This window comes from Mustela putorius, unplaced genomic scaffold, assembly GCF_011764305.1.
Source record: "Mustela putorius furo isolate JIRA1106 unplaced genomic scaffold, ASM1176430v1.1 tig00537275_pilon_pilon_pilon, whole genome shotgun sequence".
In the NCBI taxonomy this organism is placed as follows: Eukaryota; Metazoa; Chordata; class Mammalia; order Carnivora; family Mustelidae; genus Mustela; species Mustela putorius.
Genome location: NW_025422413.1, coordinates 426883 through 447063, shown reverse-complemented (window position 1 = coordinate 447063; position 20181 = coordinate 426883). Strand labels below are relative to the sequence as shown.

Sequence of the window (20181 nt, the reverse complement as noted above, 5' to 3'; positions counted from 1 at the left end):
GAGAGAAGTACAAATAAGTGATTACCCAAGTCCCATGAGGTGAAGAAAATTACATTAATGGAAAAGCTTCTATAGGTCAAATGATATAAGTCAGATCAGACAACCCTCCAAACCCTGAGATTCCTTGAATATAATACTTTTAGTTAGAAATAGTAGCATACTAGAGGTGACATGAAATCATGTAAAATGTACTCAGCACAGGGCCTATAAGATAGTCAAGCACCAAGAAATGAAAGCTTCTAATAGGAAAAAAATGATTTTGTTGTTAACTTTTTGTAGAAAGATCCTCATGTGATGTACATAGTCAAGTGTATTATCTACACTCAAGTGTATTATCAGGCACACACATTTTAATTCAATATTATGTATTATCTCTATGAAATATGCTTCATTTCAATTCCTCATGATTATGGTCTAATTTTACTACAATAAATAGAAAGTTTAGGAATGTGTTTACTCAGAAGACAGGATGGTCTACTAAGAAGAGTGTGGGGTTTCAGGCTATCAGGAGATGTTCCTGGCTACAAAAATAAAGGAACTTGTTGTTAGATATGGTGTGCCACCTTTGAAGCAGGGACAATTTCTGCTATCCTGAGATATCTCTTGACACATAAAGCCTCAACTTATGCCTGACCTAATCCAGGGCATATCTCCCTGCGGAATGCATAATCAAGTCTTATTCACAGTGAAATTTTACCTTTGTTCCTTTACCAGATGGTTGTCTTACAGTGTCAAAAAAATCTTGAAAGCCTTGGTTGGCTTGAGTGGTGCCCAAACTCAAAGGTGCTGAACCTTGAATTTGATCCTGAATCTTTAAAAGCAAAATTCTTTCCCTCTTGGTTGTCATTCTGTCTGCTCTAGTACTGTAAAGTTACACATTCCCTGCCCCTACCAAAATGATCTGCCAAGTTTAGGCTTGGACCTGGCGTGGATGTTAGCCAACAAAGTCAGACCTTTCAGTACATTTGGAGCTCCCACACATAAGCAAGTGGGTTTGGGAGCCTGTTTGCTGCCTTGTGTCTGTAGTATGGGATACGAGGGGCTGAACTGGTACTTATGGGATGCTTGCATTGGTTAAGAGCCATTGCAGCCCTACCAAATCTTTACCTAGAGGATGTATTTCTGTCCTACCTTGTTCTGGTGTTTCCTTTCCATCACCTAGACCACCACCAATTCACTCAATACCTACTAGAATATTCTTTCAGGGCTTGATACTGTCTCTGTAATGACTTCCATCTTCCCAATGTCTGCCCTTTACCCCTACAGACTGTCCTTGGACCAACCCAGATAAACTTTCTAGACGTGGCAGTTACCTGATACCTGATTCGTTGCCACAGAAGTTCCCCAAAATGACCTCATCTGGACTAAACCCCTGGACTTGTGAGAGATCTTCATGATCTAACTTACATACCTACCACCTCCTTGCTATCTGCCCTCACCATCTCACTACATGCCCGTTGGTCTTCTTCTTTGTCCCAACTGGGACTTGTTAAATTTGACCCTACTTTTGGTCCTTTGCATTAGCTGAGACTTCCAGCTATGTGTTCTTCCCACCTGATTTTACACGATTTGCTTCTAATCATTCAGATCTCAGCTTACTCATTAACATTTTCAGAAAGATCTTTTTTGATAACCCCAATCTCTTCCACATCACTCATTAAAATCTTTACATAGCATTTGCCACTGATATGCTTGTATTTATTTATTTATTTTCATTATCATGTGCCTCTTTGTCTAAGTCTTGCCCTTTAAACCCCTCCATGCCCTACCATTCAAGCTTCATGAGAGCAGGACCTCTACTTTTTTCACCTCTTCCATGTCCCAGCGCCAAAGATAGCTCTTAATATATAGGAGTGCCTCAGTAAATGGTTAATAAGTAAATGAATGTTAACTCCATTTTGGGTAGAAGGGAAGGCAGAGACCATCACTTGGCTAATTCCCTCATCTTGGCCACCACATAATCACCTAGGTTCTCATTTTATTTCCCACTGAGTATACCTAACATCTGCAGGTGTAAGCTACAGAGCATAAAATAATTGTTCTGCATTTCATCACAAGAACACCATTGTCCTAATTTTAAAAGGAAATTCAAATATAGTAATAAAATAATGAGACTTCTACTATATACTCGCTTTTTCAACATATTGATCTAATTCCTTCCAACTTTTTAAAATTGGTTTACCACTAATTAAGCAAAACTCACATTTCAGCACATTCTTGTTTCTTTCCCTCTCTGTCCCCACCAGCCCTCTTTTTCCTTGGCCACACCTGAGGACTGCCATGCAGAATTGTGGTGGCACAGAGATACTGGAAGGAGGAGCTGATGGATCAGGCTAAGATGGGGAGACACCATTTACATGCTCTCCACCTAACTGCAACGGGATTTAATTGTGTGTGACAGGATGGACACAAAATTCCAAGAAACTGAGAATTTTCCTCAGTGAAAACAGTGATAAATGACAAGCTGGGTTGACCTGAGTCAGTGATAGAAAGAAAATCCAAGGCACAACTAGAAATGATGTGGTTTAGCTGAGAACAGCTTGAAAACAATCTGGAAAGCATTTCCTAGGTTGCCATTAGAATAAAAGCAATTTTCAAAAGAGTCTTATCTCACATAGATGTGCTCAACCACATGGCTGTTATTCCAGCCTGCCCTTACACACACACCCAGAGATGGTAGTGATTGTCAAAAGCCAGGCCCTGATATGGAGTATGGATTATATGTGTAGATAATATATAGAGTATGTCTGTAGAACTGGAAACAAGATTTATGAGACTTCAAATAAAATTTAATGCATGCTACTCAAATCCTATTTGTAACAAATAAATTTTGGATTCTATAGAGCATTTCCCTCTTCCTTGGTCCTTATAACAATCTCATATAGCAGGTAGAGCAAATAATATCATCCTTAATACAACTGAGATAATTGAAACTCAGTGTGGTTAGGAAAATTGCCACAACATCATATATGTTGTCAGGTTCCTTTATAGGTTTAGTACATTCAATTGAATCTAAGAAATGACATTTTTCTAAATGTTAATTTTGAGAAACTTATATTAGCCTAAAAACTTGTCATAAAACTTTGATTTTTACGACGTCAATGGAGTATATAGGTCTGCCTCATTTTAAATAAAATGAGTAGGTAAGATTCCATATTTTCAGAAAAGAGAAAATTAGAATGGGTGGAAATTGTTCACTTTATAAAAGAAATCTTAATTTATCAAAAGAATGTGACATGACTTATTTAAATAGTTCCTTTAAATGTATAATAGAATATTTTAAGGTATCTTTATTGATGTATGTATACTGGTACATTTTAAGTGATTAAATTTATTGTAAATAGGCAAACTAGAATATGAAATGAATTCCTTTAGATAAATAAGAAAAAGCAAACAACACAAAAATGGACAAAATGTATTGCCACCTGGGTCATGGATGGTGAAGCCTAAAAGTTCAAGAAACATCTGTTTAAAGCCTAAAAGTTCAAAAAACATCTGTTTAGTCCCCATCGTCTTTCCTTCCTACTAGACACATGGTTGTCCAGCCAAGGACTACATTTCCCAGCATCCTCCTAAGGATGCATCTATAAAACTAAGTATTGCTAATGCAACATGAGTGGAAGAAAAGTGTGTAGCTTCTGACTTACATGCCTATAAGAAATTGCTTTCCCCCAAATTCTCTAATCTTCCCTCCAAAGTTGGTATGTGGCAACAACCTAACTAACCACAAAGACAAGGATGATAGCCTAAGTGATGGCAGTATAACAAATGGAAATGTCCCTGAATAACTGCGTGCTGCAAGCCACCTTACTAGTCCGGACTACGCAACACAAGATTGCTCTGCAAGGAAGAAATGTCTTTCTTTTTTAAACTACTATATTTGGGTGTAGGGGATATTTGTTATAGCAGCTTGGACTTTATCTTAGCTAATGCAATGTTCAACCTAACCCATAATCTATGAAATGCAAGTTAAAACAAGGTATCACTTCATACTCTAAAGTTTTGGCGATATCTTGTGAAGTAAAAACATCTTGTGATAGTAAAAATTGGCAATATGGAAAAGAAATTGTCATATATTTCTATCAGGAGTATAAATTGACACAACCACTTAGGGAACAATTTGTCAATATTACTAAAGTAGAAAATAACCATCCCCTGAAACTAATTTGTTTCACTTTGAGGCATTGTGACTTTACATATTAAGACATATCTAGAGTGGTTATGACATCACTTGTATTCACAAAAATTGGAAACAGCCTAAAAGTCCATTAATAAGAGGATGGATAAATAAGGTGTGATATTTTCATATAATTGAGCACAAACAGCATTTAAAACAAATGAACCACATCTATATGAATCAATATGAATAAACTTCATAAACATAATGTAAGAGAAAAAGAAGCTGAAGGATATGAACAATATGATAGTATTAGGTAAAATTCAAAATATGCAAAGCATAGTTATTGTTTTGACTGCATATATATTGTAACAAAGGTATGAAAATGCAGTCTGAAAGAAAACATACCAGATTCTTGATAGTAGTGTCTCTGGAGAAGGCAGATATGGAGATGAATCTGTGGAGAGAAACGGATTTCTTTTGTGGAAAATGTCATGCAAAAATCATTAATATTTGTTAATTACGGCTATTGGGTACAATCAGGAAGAGTGAATTTTGTGCATCTCTCCCCAACTCCCCTTTCAATGACACCACCATGATGGCATGAAGCTGGCCACTGTGGAAGTATTTACATCACAGAAATCAGCAAATGTTACAAATCATAACTCCCTCCTGCCCCCGGACTGGAGAGTCAGTTGTTAACATTTGTTTATACCTCTGGATACAATGTATCTTTTAATTAATCTTACTACTTTTTAATGCTTTTTAAATTTTTCAAAATACAAAAAAATTAACCTAATTTTTCCAGAATTTTTTGTCCACAAAACATCCTGTATCTATGTCTTGCAGGGTGATGAAAAAAAAGTAGCATCTCTAAGAAAGCTATAACCAAACAAGTTTTATTTGACTTTGGAGAAAACGTGGTTTATCTGTGTTGGGAGAAATTCCAGACTTCCTATTTCTTGCATAATCTCAGGAGAAAGTGTCTTCAAGTCATATATGACATCCTCTGTGCAATAAGAAACTTCCTGCCTCTTCTCAAAAAAGATAATGTCTTTCATAACTGTCAGAATCCCTACATTTGCTTCATGAAATTTTAGTTGTTGAATCACAATATTTATTTCTACTTGTGTTAAAATAAATCTGGATTAAAAATGGTTATAATATCACCTTGAAAGTGTATATCATTTGAACAAGCCTATGCACCTATAACCTCAGGTGTAATGTAATCACATTTTCTGAACCCCAGATCAGGATATGTGGTCATACAAATATGGAAGACCATAGGGCAGGATGTTTGACTTCAGTCCTGTCATTAAGATTTTGGGCTTTCTATTGTTCTAACCACTGTACCAGGTAACAAAGACTATTTATTCTTCATTAATCACATAAGAATGTTTTGTCAACCCTAATTCTTGGAATGATTATTTTAAAATAACTTCCAATTTTTTATTAAAAAGTAAAATATATTAAATGTAGAAAACATAGATGTCAAAAAATAACTTAAGTAAAATCATCCATCCCTAATTTCATGACCTAAAGACAATAACCATTAATGGTTCAATAAATAATTTTTCAGCTTATTTTGTGTGTATTTACATTTTCCTTTCAAAATAATATTAGATCTTATACACTGGACTTTTTATTGAGGTATAGTTGGTACACAATGTTACATTAGTTTCAGGTGTACGACACAGTGATTTGACAAGTCTATATTGTATACTCACCACAGTGTAGCTACCATCTGTCACCATACAATGCTATTACAGTATCATTGACTATGATACATTGACTATACTGTACCTTCCATCCCTGTGATTTTTTCATTCCATACATATAAACTGTTTTAATTGGCTTTTTCTACATGAGACCCTATCATTAATTTATTTCAAAGTCACTTAATTTTCTTCAAATGTGTTATTTTTATAGCTATGTAACATTACATAACTGTAATCAAATTCATAATTGTCTGCAATTATTCCATATGGTAAATAATGATGTGGTCATCATCCTAGTAAATCTTTGCACACATGTCTGTTCCTTTCTTTGGGATAAATCTTAATAATGTAACTCCTGAGTCAAAAATTATGAATATTCTTCAAACGTGTTTTGCTTATTATCTTTATGAAAATGGGTTATTCATGTAAAAACTTTATATCATACACAAAAATACACTTCAAGTATATTAAAGACAAATGTAAAAAGTAAAATTTTGTAACTTAGAGTAGATTAATGAAAATACCTTCTATAACATCAGGTTTGGGAAAAGAAAAATACAATCAACAAAGGTGACATTAAATACTTTTGAGTATACTAAAATGTAAAACTCTTGTATAACAGAAGACACTATAAAAGACAGACTGGGAGAAAATGTCTGCAACCTATAGAATACAAAAGAGTTGGGATCCAGAACATAAGAACACTTAAAAATCAGTAAGAAAAATATAAGCAATAGAAAAATAGAAAAATGGGTGGAGAATATGAAAGGCAAATTAAAAAAGGTAAAAAAAAAGTAAAAAAAGTTTTAAAAGGTGGGGGGGAATCTGAATGGTTAGTTAATCAACTTAGGAGATGAGCTCAAATTTACTGGTAATAAACAAAATGTAAATTAAACTAACAAACTGGATCATATCCATCAGAGTGGCAAAAATTTTAGAGCCTGACATTAAATTTAACAAGAATGTGATATAACTGGGACTCACATGTTGCCAATGAGAAAGTAAATTGGCTCAAACATATGGATGAGCAATTTGGTTGTATTTATGAAAGCTACAAAGAACAACCTCATTCAAGCTCAAGCCTTTCCCATAGTTTCTCATATCCAGTGACTAACAGAGGTGCGTATATAAACATCTAACCAGTTTGGCCTAAACCCAGATGACTCTGACAGGTCAGACCACAGGTCAACCTGTGTGACTGGTTGAGGCTGATGCAGCTTGACTTCCTCTTCCCTTCCACAGGTACCAAGAGCATTCCCTAATTAACATTCTTCAGGCTGAGCTCTGACTCAGGGTCTGTGTCCTGGGGAATCCAACCTATGAGGTTGTTATCAGGAGTGGGATGACAAAGGTAATACAAGGTTTCGGAAATGAATCACTTGCTACCTGGCTAGTACTAAGGAGCTCCTAATCAGTGGTAAATAAAGCACAAAAAATCCCTGGCCAAACTGGCTACCAATAGTGAATTAAATAGTGTTCTCCCCCATCACAATGTTCATGTCCATCCAGAACCTCAAAAGGTGACCTTATTTGGAAATAAGGTCTTTGACTTTTTGACACCATACACACAAAAAAATTCAAAATGGATGAAAGACCTAAATGTGAGACAGAAAACCATCAAAATCCTAGAGAAGAACACAAGCAGCAACCTCTATGATATCATCCATAGCAACTTCTTACTAGACATGTCTCTGGAGGCAAGGGAAACAAAAGCTCTTCACCAAGACAAAGAGCTTCTGCCCAGTGAAGGAAATAATCAACAAAACTAAAAGGCAGCTTACAGAATGGGAAAAGATATTTGTAAATGACATATCTGATTGGAGGTTAGTATCCAAAATATATAAAGAACTTATCAAACTCAACACCAATAAACAAATAATCCAGTTAAGAAATGGGCAGAAGACATGAACATTTTTTCCAAAGAAGACATCCAGATGGCTAACAGGCACATGAAAAGGTGTTCAATATCACTCATCATCAGGGAAACACAAATCAAAGTTACAATGAGATATAACCTCACATCTGTCAATATGGCTAAAATTAACATGGGAAACAACAGACGTTGGTGAAAAGAAAAGAGAACCCTCTTACATTGTTGGTGGGAATGCAAGCTGGTGCAGCCACTCTGGAAAATAGTATGGAGGTTCTTCAAAAAGTTAAAAATAAAACTACCCTATGACCCAGCAATTTCACTTCTAGGTATTTAACAAACAATAAAAAAATACTGATTTTAAGAGATACATGCAGTCCAGTGTTTATAGCATCATTATCAAGAATAGCCAAATTGCAGAAAGAGACCAGATGTTCATTGACTGATGAATGGATAAAATGGATAAAAATGTGGTATGTACTTATATACTTATACACACACACACACACACACACACACATTGTGGAATATTATGCAGCCATCGAAAAGAATGAAATCCTGTCATTTGCAATGAGATGGATGGAAATAGAGTGAATTATGCGAAGTGAAATAAGTCAGTCAGAGAAGAACAAATACCATATTATTTCACTCATATGTGGAATTTAAGAAACAATACAGATGATCACAGGGGAAAGAAAAAAAAGGAGAGGGAGGCAAACTATAAGAGAGGCAGGTAACTATAGAGAACGAACTGAGAATCGATGGAGAGAGGTGGGTGTGGAGTGGGCTAAATGGGTGTGGGTATTAAGGAGTACACTTGTTATCATGAGCACTGGGTGTTACATGTTAATATTACCCTAACAATTAACTAGTGAGAATTTAAATAAAGACTTGAAACATTAAAACATTTTTTTAAAAAGACAATAGGGTCTTTGAAGATGTAATTAGCTAAGGATCTCAAGATATAATTATCTTAGATTTAGGATTGCTTTCAATCCAATGACTGACATCCTTATGAGAAAAGGGGAAACGAGAAGACAGGGAGAAATAAGGAAGCTGGAGGCATAAGGTATGAAGTCATAAAGCCGTAAGCCAAGAGATTTCAGGAGCCACCAGACACATAAGGAAGAATTCTCCCCTGAAGCACTCAGAAGAAGCATGGCTTGACTGATACCTTGATTTCAGACTTGCAGCCTTCAGAACTATGAGCCAGTAAATTTCTGTTGTTTAAGCCATCCAGTTTATTATGACAGCCATAGGAAACTAATATTTGGTCTGATTGTTAAAACTTTCACCAGGAGCAAATTGAAATGGTATACCAGTGGGAAGACATGCAGTGGCTGGTATAAAGTACCAGATGTGTCCACAGTTTGGAAAGTTGTAACTATAATATAATTCAGTAGCTATTAATAAGATAGGTTGACACTCTGGAAAAGATAAGGGAAACCTGGAAGCAATTTACAGGCAAATGAGAGCCAAATGTGGAGGCAAGCGGACCATTTTGAAGCATACCATACAATAGGGTCTCAAATGCTAGATAGAGAAAATAGAGAAAGGAGGTTACCAGGCTTAGGAACTAATTGTGAGAACAGCAGACCTCCAAAAAAGATGAAACTTCCAGCCAAGGACATCTGAGTTGATTTCAGCTTCTCTTTCAGTCTTCAAATTCCTAACTCTCTGAGCCCTCTGGGGCTATAGAAGTGGGCTACCCCCTCCCTATTAATAGCAGTGTGCCCCCTTACTTGAAGAGAGTGTTGAGACCTCCACTCACAGGGTATGTATCCCCATCAAAACCTATTTACCTCAGCCTATACGTAGGGTTAAGATCACATCCCATATGGTGAGAATAGAGTGTGAGGCCACATCCTTCCCTTTCCTGTGAGAATGGTTCCTGACAGCATACCCAATAAACCTCCTGGGAGTCCATTTTTATCTCAAGACCTCTTCTGGGAAATTCTACCCGAGACAATAAGGATTGTCACTTATCCCAGGGTTTGGTTATTTGCATACAACTTCATGTTTTTAAATAAGTTTCAATATATTAAAATAGGAAATTGGGAAGCAAGCGTGATGAAACTAGTATCTTTAACTTTGTCCACAGTAGATCTGACAGCTCTGAAATCTCCATAAACTGTTCTAAATTCTCTGGCCTTCCAGTAAGTTCTATTAATGAATTTAAGAACATTTGACCTGTAATAGCTCTACACAAGCTTACAATTTGCTAACAGAAAGATTGCCTGAAACTAAAAGCAGGCTTTGCACACAACAGCCTTCTTGCATATTGGAAACAAAGGCCTCTCAAGGGATTTCAGGTTTAGAAAGTCACATTCATGCTTGGAAATTTATGGGTTTAGCATTTTCCATTAGGCTATTTCATATCTTTAAGTTTTAGATCAGAGGATTGAGAATACACAGGCATGGTCATGGAACATTAACTGGAAATAATGAAGCTCTCTCGAGTACCTCTGTGCCATTCCAAGGGAGATGCTTGATTTAAAGTCCACGCAAAGTCCACTCTGCCTTTCCAAATTAAATTATTTGAGACTAAATGTGAAGAGTTAAATAATTCTTAATACAACAGAAAACAAATTCTCATGGTGATATGACCCAGAGGAGAATTGGCAGTGATGCTTCTTCTTTAAGTTGAAAGGCATTGATGACCTTGAATTTCAGTTAAGAGCTCTTTCTAGAGCTCTACCTCAGTGAGAGTAGACATTGTTCCAGGGGCTTCCACTCAAGCCACAACTGAATCGTGGCTCACCCAGTTGTTGAAGGCTCATTCAAGTATAACTGGTACACAAAAAGAGGAAGTGGGGTTCATGTTTGTTTAAGAAGGTCGTCTCAGCCAGTGCTAATATAATTTCCTTTGCTGGCAAAATGAACAGAGAAGTCAAGATATGTGAAGTAATAGTCTTCAGCACTCAGTCTAGCATCTTATTACACTTAAAGCAGTGCAGATGCATTGGCATGAAAGGAGTAAAGTTTAAGAGCTAGGCCAAAAGCACTTCATTCTATGAAACCATCATGAAAGCCAAAAAAAAAAAAAAAAAAGACAACCATGGAACAGAAGAAAATATTTGCAAATCACTTATTGGATGAGGGACTGAAAACCAGAATATATAAAGAACTCTAAGAATTCCATAGTAAAGAAACAAATAATCTAATTTAAAATGAGCAACATCTTTCAGTAGATTTTTCTTCAGAAAAGATATATGAATGGACAATAAACACAGGAAAAGGTATTCAACATCATTAGTCACTTAGAAAATGCACAACAAAACCACAATGAGCTATCACTAGGATGTCAGAATCAAGAAGACAGATATAACAAATGTTGGTGAGGATGTGGAAAAATTGGGAACCCTATACATTGCTGATTAAAATATAAAATGGTGCTGTGGCTTTAGAAAACATTTTGGTGGTTCTTCAAAAAGTTGATGTAATTACCATTTGACCATCAACTCTACTCCTTCATATGTACCCAAGAGAAATGAAAACATACGTCCACACAAAAACCTATACACAGAGTGCCTGGGTGGCTCGGTGGGTTAAGCCTCTGCCTTTGGCTCAGGTCATGGTTTCAGGGCCCTGGGATTGAGGCCCGCACTGGGCTCTCTGCTCTTCAGGGAGCCTGCTTCCCCCTCTCTCTGCCTGCCTCTCTGCCTACTTGTGACCTCTCTCTCTGTCAAATGAATAAATAAAATCTTTAAAGAAAAAAGTTCTTTTTAAAAAAAAAAAACTATACACAAATGTTTATAATAATCAAAAAGTAAAAACAACCTAAATGTTCATTAACTGATAAACAGATAAACAAAATGTAGTATATCCACACAATGGAATACTATTCAGCCATGAAAAATTATGAAGTACTGATATAGCATGCGCAAACCTTGAAAACAGATGCTAGGTGGAAGAAAGCCGTTGTATAAACATACCATATGATTCAATTTCTATGAAATGTTCAGAGTGAGCAAATCTAATAAGACAGAAAGTAGGTCAGTAGTTGCCTAAGGTTAGGGGTTGGGTCATAAGCAGAGAATGCTAATCAGTACCTGTTTCTTTTTGAGAAGGAAAATTCTCTAAATTTAGAATGTGGTGATGGTCACACACATATTTCAATATATTAAAACCATTGAATTGAATTATATACTTTAAATAGGTGAATTTTATGATATGCAAAATTATATCTCAAAAAGACAAAAAACCTTATAAATTTACTTCATTAATTCTTCATTAATTCATTAATTCTTCACTTAGTGAACTTCATTAAGACTGCTCTATCCATTTTTTCCTCTAGGCCTAGGTCAGAAATAGAAAGGAACTGTTCATTCTTAGTCTCCTGGGGGAAAACCTGCATGTTATTCTATAGCTTATCTGAATTTTACTTCATCTATGTATATTTTTCATCCAGGCTAGAGCTATATACAACAACTTCCTAACTAGAAAGTATATAAGGATGGAAAATTAATGTGAAAGAGCTTTTTGAATGCACTTACTTAGCGTGGTGATACTATTGTCATAATACTGGAGATCTGTGCAACTGCTTATTTTCCATTCTGTATCCTTCACTGTCTTTGTTGTGAATTATATTATTTTTCGGTAAACATTCTGTCACTTCTGAACCTGTCCCACCTAGGAGAAGTGTATTTCCCAGTGAAGCTGGGTTTGCTTGGGTGACTGGCTTTGGCATAGTAGAGTGGCAAGTAGTGACTCCTACTTCCAAATAGATGTTTGAAGAAGCTTCTGGATTTTCTGCCAACCTTCTTCTAACTATCCAACAATAGAAGTGAGCATTCCAGAAAAAATGCATCTCTTTCAGGTGAGTCCCAGAGGAAGGTCACATGGAGCAGAACTGAAGTGAACATCAGCCCAAAGCATGATTACCTGACAGGCCCTGAACTTTAAGAGAGAAATAAATGTTTGTATTCCACTGGCTCTTTTGTTTTACACATCTTATCATGGTGAAAGCTGACTAATGCAATTATCATTTTATTCATTGAAAAAACATATTTTGAGCACTACCATGCATTAGATTCTGTGGTTATTTTCTAATATATAAAACTTGGTCTCTTTCATAGTTGAGCCCCTTAGAGACTAGAAGGTAAAATACAAAAGGAAACAATAAACAAAATACAAAATATGTAGTGAGTGACATGACAGATATAAAACATAGTAAGAGGTTTTGAGCAGAAAGATATTCTTTCTGCTTTTTTAAAGTTTTTTTTTCTTTTTCTTTTTTTGGAGAGAGAGAGCACAAGCAGGGGAGAGGCAGAGGGGGAGAGAGAGAAACAGACTCTCTGTTGAACAGGGAGCCTGATGTGGGACTTGATCCCAGGACCCTGGGACTATGATCTGAGCTGAAGGCAGACACTTAACCAACTGAGCCACCCAGCACCCCTGAAAGAGATTATTTCTGACTCAGATGGATCACAGAGCTTCTTGCAAGAGGTGGTATTTACATAATCAGTTATTTTAGAAGATGAAAATCCAATTGTATATGGATTGAAAGTAAAAGATATTATGAAGATATTATGTTAAATTGTATATATGTACAATTATATATATATTATATCATATATATCCAATTGTATATAATAAATAATATAATAAATTGGTGAAGGTAATTTAATATGCTGATTTAATATCACAGAATGAACCCTAATACACTATAGATTTCCAGTTGTGTACAAATATTTTCTTTTTAATTTTTTTGTAGGTAAACTAATTACTCTTTCATTTTCTTTCTTTCTTCACTCTCTCATTCAATTATTTAAAGCACACTCAAACCACAGAGCACATCCAGAGTGAGGTAATTATTTTTCCCTGAGCACAGATGTGCTTCACAGTGAAAACATAAATCAAGTTCACTTACATGGAGTGTAACACTTACAAGTTCACTTGAGGGAAGAGCTCAGAGGAGAGGTGGGACCATTAGAAAGCTGTCTCCACTGATTTTAATATTGGAAGAGGCCTTTACTACTTTAATCCCACTCCATCATTATCCTGGTGAGGAACACAGGTACAGAAAAGCTGAGAGACTCATCCAACCACACAGCTTGTTAAGTGGCAGCCATGGGACTGGGGAGTAGGCCTCTTGATTCTTGATTCTGTTCTTATATGTATTGGTCATAACCCCAGTCAGATTTTTTTTTACCTTGCCTATGGTGAGTTCAAGCTAAAAACTGAATGTAAAAGTAGTTTTGGGGCATAAGTACCTATAGATTCTGGACAGTTTACATACGCCTGGACCAAAGAGGACACTTGTGACTTCACAAGGGTGGACCACAGTCATACAGGCATAAGGGCCCACTGTGGCCAGAACTTACAATTTTTTTCAAGATTAGATAATGTTCTGAGACAAGATTATTGAGTGGGGAAGACCTTTACAAATAGAGGGGATAGTGTAGATAGAAACAAAGAAATGGGGACATGCACTTAAAGAAAAGCCGGTGGTCTTATTTGAGGGCATATGAAAAGTGTCTCTTAGTTGAGATAGGAGTGTGGGTCCTATAGCCCATACTGAAATAGCAATGAATTCACCCATGCAAGCACCAGGGTGCAGAGAAGTCCACACCCAAGGACTAAACAAATTGCTCTTCTCACTAGGTGCCACTGTAGGACAGAGAACAACTAGAGCTCTTGTACTTTCCCCAAATGCTAGGTCCGCCCTGACTATGATGCTAGACAAGACTCTGGAATTTACATCATCTTTCAAAGTGGAAGAAGTGGGTAGGGAAAATTCGAAAACAACTTATGGCAATAGGTTTACTTGGAACTGACTATACTTTTTAAAAATATTCTCATTTGATTTTTTATTTTAAGCCCACCATAGTTAATATACAGGGTTCTATTAGTTTCAGATGTACTTTACAGTGATTTAACAATTTCATACAACAGCTTCTGTTCATCACAAGTGCACTCCCCAATCCCTATCCCCTATTTCACCCATGCCCCCAGCCACCTCTCCTCTGGTAACCATCAGTTTGTTCACTATAGGTAAGAGTCTGTTAAGGTAGAGGAAGGTGCAGTAGAAGAGTAGAAGGACTCTACACTTATCTTGTCCCATGAACACTACTAGATAATGATCATATCATCCTAAATAACCCAGAAATCAACCTGAAGATTGACAGAACAAACTCCACAACTAAAGGGAGAGAAGAGGCAATGCTGAAGAAAGTAGGAAGGGTGGAGATATAGTTTAGAATAGAAATGGATCTTGAGCTCTGCAGAGAGGAGAGAGCCATGATCACAGAGAAGGGCAAGAGAGAGAAGAGCACACAGGGGAATACACAAAGAGAACATTTTCTCAAAGCGATTGGCTTGGAAAATGAGAGGGGCTGAATTATATGAGCTAATGCAACCAGTGGAGCTTAAATCCTGAAGTTTTAAAGGTCAGTGGGATTGGCTTGGATAGAGCATGGAGGGCACTGCCCAACTTCTAAAGAAAAGGCAGACAAACAACCACAGTTGTACAGCATGGAAATAGCAATCTGAAGAGCACCTAGGGCATGAAGTGGAGAGATTATTTATTCTTTGTAAGAGGCAGCATTCATGGAGACACTATTCCAGGGAGAAAGAAGCTGGCCAGTGCCATTTCTCTCCCTGGCTTCTCAGCACAAACACAGAACCACCTGTGCGAAGCAGTGCAGGGGTGTCACTGGCTGCCTAACTTCCTTACACCAAGTGCCACACCTCTGCACTCTGGTGGGACTTCCCTTCTGAGAAAAGCTTGCTGCAATCCCAGTGCAGTGGTCCCCTTCCACAGAAGACTAGCAGAAACCCCTGTCCACACCATGGCTCCTGACCAAGCATTCTACAGGGCTTCAGTTCTATTGAAAGGAATACTAGGCCTCATTCAAGGAGTAAACCAGAGCACGTCTAGTCAAAACTCACCACATTTAGGCCAGGGACCAAACACTGCCCACTACAGGCAAGGAAAGCCTCTGCAGACAACTGGTCAGAAGGATATAGTAACCAAAACATAACACCACAGCTCATACAGCACACACTGGAGACACTCCCTGAAGTGCCAAGCCCTGGGCACAATATGACCTTTCCTTCATAAGGCCATTATCTTTAAGCAGGTGACATAACTGGCTTTTCTAAGAAGAAGGAAGAGACTTAGACAAAATGAGAAGATGAAGGAATTTATACTAAATGAAAGAACAAGGTAAGGTCATCGCCAGAGATGTAAGTAACAGACTAAGTAATGAGCCTAATGGAGTTGTTTTGTTTTGTTTTGTTTTCATTTTGTTTTTGGGGAGGGAGTGGGGAGGGAGGGACAGAGAGAGAGGGAGAGAGACAATCCCAAGCAGGCTCGATGCCCAATGCAGAACAACACAGGGCTTACTCTCACTGTAAGTCTCACACTGAGACTACAACCTAAGCCAAAATTAAGAATCAGATGCTCAACTGACTGAGCCATCCAGGCACCCTGATGCCTGATGGGTAATTTAAAGCAATCCTCATAAAGACACACACTGGGCTTGAGAAAGAAATAAAAAACATCAGTGAGACCCTTACAACAGAGAAAAAAGAGTTAAAAAGAATTGATAAGAGATGAAGAGTATAATAAACAAGATAAAGACACCCTTGATGAAGAGCAAGCTGGAAGAAGCAGAGGAACTAATTAGTGACATAGCGGATAAAATAATGAAAAAGAATGAAGCTGAGTAAAAGAAAGAAAGAATTATGCAACACAAGAATAGACAGAGAATTCAGTTAACTCCATCAAATGTAATAACATTTGTATTATAAGAGTCACAGAAAAAGAGAAAGAAAAGGGGACAGAAAATTTATTTGAGTTAATAATAGCTGAAAACTTCCCTAACCTGGGAAAGGAAACAGATGTTCAGCTCCAGGAGGCACAGAGAACTCCTATCAAAATCAACAGAAGCAGGCCAACACCAAGACATATTGTAATTAAACTTGCAAAATATAATGATAAGAAAAAATTCTAAAAGCAGCAAGACAAAAGAAGTCCTTAACTTATGAGAGAAAACCCATAAGGTTACCTGGAGATTTCTCAATAGAAACATGGCAGGCCAGAAAGGAGTGGCATGATATATTCAACATGTTAAATGAGAAAAAGTATGCAGCCAAGAATATTCTATCCAGCCAAGAATATTCTATCATTCAGAATAGAAGGAGAAATAAAGAGTTTATACAAACAAAACTTAAAAGAGTTCATAACCACTAAATCAGCCTTGTAAGAAATATTAAAGGCGATTCTTTGAGTGGAAAAAACGAGACCAAAAGTGACAAAGACAAGAAAGGATCAGAGAAAATCTCCAGAAATAATTACAAAACAAGTAATTAAATGACAATAAATAATATCTATCAACAACTACTTTGAATATAAATGGACTAAATGCTCCAATCAAAAGATATAGGTTGTCAGAATCAGTTAAAAAACAAGACCCACCTAAATGTTGCCTACAGAACTCATTTTAGACCTGAAGACAACTGAAGATAAAAGGTGTGGGAATGGAGAAATATTTATCATGTAAATGGATGTCAAAAGAAAGCCAGAGCAGCAATATTTATATCAGACAAACTAGATTTTAAAACAAAGACTGTAAATGGAGATAAAAAGGGACAATCCAACAAGAAGATATAACAACTGCAAGTATTTATACCTCCAACATGGGAGCACTAAAATATATTAAAAAATTAATAACAAACATACAGTAATTCACTGATAATAATAGAATAATATTAGGGGACTGTAACACCCCACTTCCATCAATGGACAGTTCATTTAAGAAGAAAATCAACAAGGAAACAATGGTTTGAATGACACACTGGACTAGACAGACTTAACAGATATACTCAGAACATTCCATCCTAAAACATTCAAGGGCACATGGAACATCCTCCAGAATAGATCATATATTAGGTCACAAAACAGGCCTCAAAGATGCAAAAATACTGAAGTCATACCATGCATCATTTTTAAAAAGATTTATTTATTTATTTATTTTAGAGAACAAGATGGGGGAGGGGCAAAGGGAGAGGGAGAGAGAGTCTTAAGCAGATTCCACACTAAGTGTGGTGTCTGAAGCAATCCCATGACCCTGAGATCATGACCTGAGCTGAAATCAAGAGCTGGCTACCCAACTGACTGAGCCACATACGTACCCTACCATGCACCATTTCTGACCACAACACTATGAAACTAGAAGTCAACCACAAGAAAAAATCTAGAAAGACCATGAATACATGGGAGTTAAACAACATGTTACTAAAAGATAAATGGGTCAACCAGGAAATCAAAGAAGAAATTTAAAAAACACATGGAAAGAAATGAAAATGAAAACACAACAGTCCAGAACCTTTGGGATGCATCAGAAGCAGTGTAAAGGGGGAGGCTTATAGCAATACAGGCCTACCTCAAGAAGCAACTTAAATAAACAACTTAACTTTACACCTAAAGAAGCTAAAAGAAGAACAACAAATGAAGCCTAAAGCCAGGAGAAGGAAGGAAATAATAAAGATTAGAACAGAAAAAAATCATAAACAAACAAACAAAACCCAATAGAACAGATCAATGAATCCAGGAATTGGTTCTTTGAAAAAATTAATAAAATTGAAAAACCTCTAGGGAGACTTATCAAAAAGAAAAGAGAAAGGCCCAAATAAATAAAATCACATATGAGAGAAGAGAAATAAAAACCAATACCACAGAAATAGAAACAATTATAAGAGAATATTGTGAAAAACTATATATGCCAACAAATTGGATAACCTGGATGAAATGGATAAATTCCTAGAAACATATAAACTACCAAAACTGAAATGGGAAAAAACAAAATTTAAAAGGCTGATAACTAGCAAAGGAATTGAATCAGTAATCAAAAAATTCCCAACAAACAAAAATCCAGGGCCAGATGGCTTTACAGGAGAATTGTACCAAACATTTAAAGAAGAGTTAATACCTATTCTTCTCAAACTACTCCAAAAAATAGAAAAGGAAGGAAAACTTCCAAATTCATTCTTTGAGGCCAGGATTACCCTGATACCAAAATCAGATAAAGACACCACTAAAATGGAGAACTACAGGTCAATATCTCTGATGAACATAGGTGCAAAAATCCTCAGTAAAATACTAGCAGACCAAATTCAGCAATACTTTAAAAGAATCATTCACCATGATCATGTGGGATTTATTGCTGTGTTGCAAGAGTAGTTCAGCACTGGCAATCAATCAACATGATACACCATATCAATATCTAAAAAAGGATAAGAACCATATGATCATTTCAATAAATACAGGAAAAGCACTTGACAAAGTACAAACATAGCTTCATGACAAAAACCCTTAATGAGGCAGGGTTAGAGGAAACATACCTCAACACCATAAAAGCCATCTATTAAAAAAAAAAAAAACACACGGCTAATACATCCTCAAATGGGGAAAAACAGAGCTTTTACCCTACAGTCAGAAATAAGACAGAAATGTCCATTCTCACCACTATTATTTAACACATACTGGAATTCCTAGCTATAGCAATCAGACAAGAAAAAATAAAAGGCATACAAAATTGGTAAGGAAGAAGTTGAACTTATACTACTTGCAGATGACATGATATTCTATAAAGAAAACCCTAGATTCCATCAAAAGCTACTAAATGAATTCAGTAAAGTTCCAGGATACAAAATCCATACACAGAAATCTGTTGCATTCTTATACACCAATAATGAAGCAGCAGAAAGAGAAATCAAAGACTCAATCCCATTTTCAAATGCACAGAAAACATTAAGATACCTAAAAATAAACTTAACCAAAGAGGTGAAAGATCTATATTTTGAAAACTATTAAACACTGATGAAAGAAATTGAAGAGGACACAAAGAAATGAACATGTTCATGGATTGGAAGAAGAAATATTGTTAAAATATCTATACTTCCGAAAGGAATCTACACATTAAGTACAACCCCATCAGAATACCACCAGCATTTTTCACAGAGCTAGAACAAACAATCCTAAAATTTGAATAAACCCAAAAGACCACAAATAGCCAAAGCAACTTTGAAAAAGCAAAGCAAAGCTGGATTCGTCAAAATTCCGGACTTCAGATTATGTTACAAAGCTGTAGTGATCAAAACAGTATGGTACTAGCACCAAAATAGACACATAAATCAATGGAGCAGAATAGAGTGTCCACAAATAAAGCAAGAACTCTATGGTCAACAAAGCATGAAAGAATATCCAATAGGAAAAAAAAATTCTTTTTAACATATGGTGTTGGGAAAACTGGATAGCCACATGCAGAAGAATGAAACTGGCCAATTTTCTCTCACCATACATAAAAATAAACTCAAAATGGATGAAAGACCTAAATGTGAGACCTGAAAACATAAAAGTACTTGAAGAAAAGCACACACAATAATTTCTCTAGATTTGACCAAAGCAACATTTTTCTAGATAGGTTTCCTGAAACAAGGGCAACAAAAGCAAAAATAAAGGATTGGCA

The 20181-nt window shown here is 36.3% G+C and overlaps 1 long non-coding RNA gene across 1 annotated transcript in view; it reads right to left on the bottom strand.

The window, feature by feature from the left end:
- Positions 1-4437: 4437 nt before the first annotated feature.
- LOC123390187 overlaps positions 4438-20181 on the bottom strand; it is a 70609-nt gene continuing 54865 nt past the window's right edge. The window contains exon 3 of the long non-coding RNA XR_006604849.1: positions 4438-4574. This is a non-coding gene — a long non-coding RNA (uncharacterized LOC123390187). The remainder of the gene's footprint in view (positions 4575-20181) is intronic.